The sequence below is a fragment of the Triticum aestivum genome, chromosome 2A, assembly GCF_018294505.1.
Source record: "Triticum aestivum cultivar Chinese Spring chromosome 2A, IWGSC CS RefSeq v2.1, whole genome shotgun sequence".
Taxonomy (NCBI): domain Eukaryota; kingdom Viridiplantae; phylum Streptophyta; class Magnoliopsida; order Poales; family Poaceae; genus Triticum; species Triticum aestivum.
Genome location: NC_057797.1, coordinates 738565803 through 738573503, shown reverse-complemented (window position 1 = coordinate 738573503; position 7701 = coordinate 738565803).

The window sequence follows — 7701 nt, the reverse complement described above, 5'->3', positions numbered from 1 at the left end:
CGAGAGGTCATGCGAGGCTATCTCGAGGTTGTCCCAAATTAAGCTTGAGAACCATGGCGTGGGGGTGCCCAAATGGTCTTGGAAGTGGGAAAGGAGCACTTGCTCCTTATCTTCTGCCGTGATGGCAACGCCGTGGTCCGAGTGCAGTGTCTGGATGTAGTTTTTCCGCCGGCGCCCATTCACCTTGGCATGGAGAAACTTAGAGTTGACATCTCCCAGCCTGATACTCGTGAGCCGTGCGTGCTGGCGCAACTTAACCTTCCGGAAGGAAAGGAGGTCGAGATAAGAAAGCTTAAGCCTGCATCTTAGCTCCAGCTCTGCAGGGGAGAGGGACCTCCCCTCCTTGGCCACGTCAAGCCTCCAGATTACCTCCTTTGCTATGCCAATCCGAGTATTGAGGACTCCAACTGTATCTCTTTGCCAATTCTTGAGGTCCTTTGCAGTCTGTGACAATTTGATGCGAATCTTGCAAATTGCACTGGTTGACTGCACTGATTTATTCCAGGCCGCGGACACCGTTTCCTTGAAACCAAGTAGTCGAAGCCAGAACTCTTCAAACTTGAAGGACGGGTGCCGCCGCACCTCACTACTAGGGAAAACGTTATACACAGAATCTTAGCAGCAGCGAGGTTTAAAAACAAACGCTGCTGCTAATTAGCAGTAACGAGCTTCATAAGACCGCGCTACTAATAGCCCAGTAGCAGTAGCGCTCTAGGTGAAACGAGTGCTAGTACTACAATTGCCAGGGTGTTGCCTTCAGGCTAGATATAGTAGTAGCGCCCTTCCTCTTGATGCGCTACTGTTAAAGTACTTAGTAGCAGCGTTTTTCTTTAAAACTCACTGCTGCTAAGTATCATCCCCTCTTGCAACTAATTAAGTTTAGTCCCATACTGCTAAGCGAACAAGGTGTTTACCACCTTAAATATGTTACTTCTCAAACTATCTCGAGCACTTGGTCTTCATTTAAATGTATGTGTAGGATTTGTGGCTCCAATATGAATCTTCACCTGTGCCTATACATGTACGGTGAGGATTTAAGTTGACTATTTAGATTCTACACAAAAAGATCAATGATGATCAATGTATATTTTTGATGTTTTTACATGCTTAGCCTTAGCAGTAGCGTTTTTTCGGGAAAAAGCGCTACTGATATTGGGCTTAGCAGTAGCGCGCTCCCTGTACCCACGCTACTGCTACAGCAAAACAAAACATGCAGCCCCCCTCCCCGCACGCTCATCTCTCAATCGCCCCCTCCGCCAGACGCCGGTAGCTGCGGTTAGGGCTTCTCCTCTGCCACCGCGCGCCACCACCGCCGCCGCCGCAGGTAATGCTCCTTCCCCCTCTCGTCGCCCCTCTGCTAGCTGCTCCTCCACCCTCTCGCCGCCCACTCTGTCGTCGCCCGCGAGCTCTGGCCGGGCGCCTTTGCCCGACTGCCCTCGATCCCCTCGCCGGCCGCTGTCGTCGCCCCCTCTCATAGGAAAGTCACAGACCTTCCCCTCGTCAGCACCCCCGACCGAGGTCACCATGCCATCCCCCCTCCTCGTCAGCACCCCCGAGGGTTACCTATACCTAGATGCAGCGAGGGCTTACGAATTTCATATGGACAACTAGATGCTTTTGTTTTTCTGTAATAAGTTATTTTTTGCAAAATGTAGGTGCCAACTTAGTTGAAATGCTTTGGTAGGTGGTACAAGTATTTAGTTTGCAAGTGCTAAGTTAATCCCAATTAAATTTGCCACTTGTTTTTTAATCAGTTATCTTAGGCAACAGGGGCCAAATTAGATGAAATGTGTCTTGGTAGGTGGTACCTTGATTTGGTAGATAAGTTATTACAGATCTTAGGATTATACCTTTGGTAGGGGCCAAATAGTTTTTTTGGCAATAGGTGCCCCTGAAATTGCTTCTCGCAGAAGAATCTCTTCATCTAGAGATATTCTAGAAGGTGTTAGTAAGCTAATTGAGAACTTGTTGTCTGTGAGTCTTGTTGGCTGATTTGGCATTGGCCTGCTAGCTGTTGGTTCTATCATAGAAGGTGTTAGTAAGTTAATTGAGAGCTTGTTGTTTACTTTTTGGGATTGGGTTCCACTATGAAAATATAACTGAAGAAGAACCAAAAATATCACATGCTACTGTTTTTCTTTCCTGTGAAGTGGATCGTTAATCCTTTGCTCATATTGCTTTAGGAAAATGGCGCCACCACCACCACCATGTCGACTGTGCAAGTCAAGGTGCGCCAACAGTCTTGCAACCGGCAAGTTGTTCGGCATCTACTACCAGCCGAGTTTTCGTCATGCGGCGGTAAGAAATTAGATGAAATGTAACAACTATTTTATTTTTAGTGTTGGCATTAGTGCATTGTGTCATTTTGCTTTTTTACACAGATCATCCCATGCAATGTGAGGTTGAAATTCAACAAGCTGACAGGCGACACTGTGACATTTGAGGCTCCTTGGGGGGCCGTACACTATGGAGGTCGAGAAAGGACGCAATATGTCACAGATTGGAGGAGATGGATGGGCCCGTTTCCTCGCCCGCATGCGTCTTACTGGTGGTGAGTTGACCAGCTTCTCCTTCAGAGCAGAAAGACCCAAGCTGGCTGTCATTTATCTCAACCTGGTGGAAGATGATGAAGATGACGAAGATGATGAAGGTGACGAAGATAATGAAGATAATGAGGACCCACTCGATGAAGATGATGAGAACCCACTTCATGAAGCCATCGTAGCTCAAATAATGAGGCTGAGCGAGGAGGAGGTGTGCAGCCTATGGGACATAATTCCGCCACGTGATGACTTTGTCGGGGTGCCATTCGTGACCCGCCTGACAAGTACCATGGTCGATCGGCCTGAAATGGTATGTTATACTGACTGTAGTAATTTGATGATATATATATATGTATATATATATATATATGCTTTATTGTTATACTTACAAATGCAAATTATCCGATGATATGCTTAGTGTAGAGTCCAATGATATGCTTTGTGAAATCTAGTCGATGATATGCTTTAGTGTAGAGTCTGATCACATGCTTATTAGTGTAGAATCCAAGGAACTATTAATAGTGTAGATAATCCATATATACTTATTAGTAGAATTCATGCTTAATTAGTACAAATGCGTAGTACTGTGTCTTTTGATAGTGTAGAAATCTATACTTAATAGAAATATATTTGCAAGAGTATGTGCGAGGCTATTTATTAATTGATATGTTTTTCTTATTCAGAAATTGCCAAAGAACATATCTGTGAGTTGTGGTATCGGGCCTGATGAAGAAGGCTCAGCTGGACTACGCCTTACCGCAAGGGGCTCCGTCACCACTTATACTTACAGCATGGACATAGACGGTCGCACACACTTAAACTCGGTTGGGTGGAAGAGATTCCTCGTTGACAAGAATCTTCGTGTTGGACAGACCATCCTAATTACTATCAGGAACACCCACCTCCCAGGCTTCAGGATGATGATCGTCGTCGATATCATCTAAAACTACATATGTGTATGTGTGGCTATATCGCCTAGAACTACATATGATGATCGTCGTCGATATCATCTAGAACTATATATGATGATCGTCATCGATATCACCTTGTACTGTTTGAGGATGTATGTTGACTATATATGAAATTGTTATCTAGTACTCCTTCCGTTCCAAATAACTCCTCGTGGTTTTAGTTCAAATTTGAACTAAAACCACGATGAGTAATTTAGAACGGAGGTAGTACTACCTGCTACGTCTCGAGCTAGCGTTGGTTTTCCCCGAAGAGGAGGGGGTGATGCAGCACAGTAGCGTAAGTATTTCCCTCAGTTTTTGAGAACCAAGGTATCAATCCAGTAGGAGGTCACGCGCAAGTCCCTCGTACCTGCACAAAACGGTAGCAACTCGCAACCAACGCTTAGGGGTTGTCAATCCCTTCACGATCACTTATGAGAGTGAGATCTGATAGAGATAATATTTTTGGTATTTTTGGTACAAAGATGCAAAGTGAAAAGTAAAAGCAAAACAAGTAAAATAAAGTAATGGAGATTGATATGATGAGAATAGACCCAGGGGCCATAGGTTTCACTAGTGGCTTCTCTCAAGAGCATAGATATTCTGCGGTGGGTGAACAAATTACTGTTGAGCAATTGATAGAATTTAGCATAGTTATGAGGTTATCTAGGTATGATCATGTATATAGGCATCAGATCCGTGACAAGTAGACCAACTCCTGCCTGCATCTACTACTATTACTCCACTCATCGACCGCTATCCAGCATGCATCTAGAGTATTAAGTTAAAAACAGAGTAACGCCTTAAGCAAGATGACATGATGTAGAGGAATAAATTCATGCAATATGATAAATACCCATCTTGTTATCCTCGATGGCAACAATACAATACGTGCCTTGCAACTCTTTCTGTCACTGAGTAAGGACACCGCAAGATTGAACCCAAAGCTAAGCACTTCTCCCATTACAAGAACTACCAATCTAGTTGGCCAAACCAAACGGATAATTCGAAGAGACTTGCAAAGATAACTCAATCATACATAAAAGAATTCAGAGAAGATTCAAATATTATTCATAGATAAGTTGGATCATAAACCCACAATTCATCGGTCTCAACAAACACACCGCAAAAAGAAGATTACATCGAATAGATCTCCACGAGAGAGGGGAGAACATTGTATTGAGATCCAAAAAGAGAGAAGAAGCCATCTAGCTACTAGCTATGGACCCGAAGGTCTGAAGTAAACTACTCACACTTCATCGGAAGGGCTATGGTGTTGATGTAGAAGCCCTCCGTGATGGATGCCCTCTCCGGCGGAGCTCCGGAACAGGCCCCAAGATGGGATCTCGTGGATACAGGAAGTTGCGGCGGTGGAATTAGGTTTTTGGCTCCGTCTTTGGTCTAATGGGGGTACGTAGGTATATATAGGAGGAAGGAGCACGTCGGTGGAGCTCCGAGGGGCCCACGAGGCAGGGGGCGCGCCCAGAGGGGCGCGCCCTCCACCCTCGTGACCTCCCCGGAAACTTCTTGGAGTAGGGTCCAAGTCTCCTGGATCATGTTCGGTGAGAAGATCACGTTCCCGAAGGTTTCATTCCGTTTGGACTCCGTTTGATATTCTGTTTCCTCAAAATACTGAAATAGGCAAAAAAACAGCAATTCTGGGCTGGGCCTCCGGTTAATAGGTTAGTCCCCAAAAATAATATAAAAGTGGAAAATAAAGCCCAATATAGTCCAAAACAGTAGATAAAGTAGCATGGAGCAATCAAAAATTATAGATACGTTGGAGACGTATCAGGCATCCCCAAGCTTAATTCCTGCTCGTCCTCGAGTAGGTAAATGATAAAAAGAGAATTTCTGATGCGGAGTGATACTTTGGCATAATTTCAATGTAAATCTTCTTAATCATGGTATGAATATTTAGATCCGAAAGGTTCAAGACAAAAGTTCATATTGACATAAAAATGATAATACTTCAAGCATACTAATCAAACAATTATGTCATCTCAAAATAACATGGCCAAAGGAAGTTCATCCCTACAAAATCATATAGTTAGGCTATGCTTCATTTTTGTCACACAAAGATGTTCCCAACTTCTATACCCCCGATGACAAGCCAAGAAATTGTTTCATACTCAAATAATCTCAAACTTTTTCAGCCTTCACGCAATACATGAGCGCGAGCCATGGACATAGCACTATGGGTGGTATAGAATATGATGATGGGGATTGTGTGGAGAAGACAAAAAAGGAGAAAGTCTCACATCAACGAGGCTAATCAATGAGCTATGGAGATGCCCATCAATTGATGTTAATGCAAGGAGTAGGGATTGCCATGCAACGGATGCACTAGAGCTAAGAATGCTCAACAAAAGAAAACTAGTGGGTGTGCATCCAACTTGCTTGCTCATGAAGACCTAGGGCATTTTGAGGAAGCCCATCGTTGGAATATACAAGCCAAGTTCTATAATGAAAAATCCCACTAATATGAACAAGACAACTTATGAGACTCACTATATGAAAATCATGGTGCTACTTTGAAGCACAATATATGAGACTCACTACATGAAGAACAAGGTGCTACTTTGAAGCACAAGTGTGGAAAAAGAGATAGTAGCATTGCCCTTTTTATTTTCTCTTTTTTTTGGGCCTTTCTTTTTTTCTTTTGGCCTTTCTCTCTCTCTCTCTTTTTGATTAGGCAATGTTCTAATAATGATGATCATCACACTTCTATTGATTACAACATAATGATTACAACTCGATACTAGAACAAGATATGACTCTATATGAATGCCTCCGGCGGTGTACCGGGATGGTGCAATGAATCAAGAGTGAGATGTATGAAAAAATAATGCATGGTGGCTTTTCCACAAATACGATGTCAACTACAAGATCATGCAATGGCAATATGAAAAAAGTAAAGCATGTCATGATGATGATGATGATGATGGTGGAAGTTGCATGGCAATATATCTCGGAATGGCTATGGAAATGACATGATAGGTAGGTATGGTGGCTGCTTTGAGGAAGATATATGGAGGTTTATGTGTGAAAGAGCGTATCATATCACGGAGTTTGGATGCACCGGCGAAGTTTGCACCAACTCTCAATGTGACAAAGGGCAATGCACGGTACCGAAGAGGCTAGCAAATGGCGGAAAGGTAAAAGTGTGTATAATCCATGGACTCAACATTAGTCAAAAGAACTCATATACTTATTGCAAAAATTTAGAAGTCATCAAAAATCAAGTACTACGCGCATGCTCCTAGGGGGATAGATTGGTAGGAAAAGACCATCGCTCGTCCCCGACCGCCACTCATAAGGATGCACAAGCCAGGTACACTTCATGCTTCAAATTTGTTACACAACTTTAACCATACGTGCATGCTACGGGACTTGCTAACTTCAACACAAGTATTTCTCAAATTCACAACTACTCAACTAGCATGACTATGATATTATCACCTCCATATCTCAAAACAATTATCAAGCATCAAACTTATCTTAGTATTCAACCCACTAAAAAGAAAGTTTCACATATCTTGAATACCAAGTATATTAACATTAAGCAAATTACCATGCTATTAACGACTCTCAAAATAATCTAAGTGAAGCAGAAGAGATCAAGTTTCTTTAAAACAAATCACCACAGTGCTCTAAAAGATCTAAGTGAAGCACTAGAGCAAAAATTATCACGCTCAAAAAGATATAAGTGAAGCACATAGAGTAAACTATCAAGCTCAAAAGATATAAGCGAAGCACATAGAGTATTCTAACAAATTTCAATTCATACATGGCTCTCTCAAAAGGTGTGTACATCAAGGATGATTGTGGTAGACTAACAAGCAAAGACACAAATAATACAAGACGCTCCAAGGAAAACACATATCATGTGGTGAATAAAAATATAGCCCCAAGTAAATTACCGGTGGATGTGGACGAAAGAGGGGATGCCTTCCGGGGCATCCCCAAGCTTTGACTTTTTGGTGTCCTTGGATTATCTTGGGGGTGCCATGGGCATCCCCAAGCTTAGGCTCTTGCCCCTCCTTGTTCCATAATCCATCAAAAGAATTCACCCAAAACTTGAAAACTTCACAACACAAAACTCAATAGAAATCTCGTGAGCTCCGTTAGAGAAAGAAAACAAAAGACTACTTTAAGGTACTGTAGTGAACTTGTTCTTTATTTGTATTGGTGTTAAACCTACTATA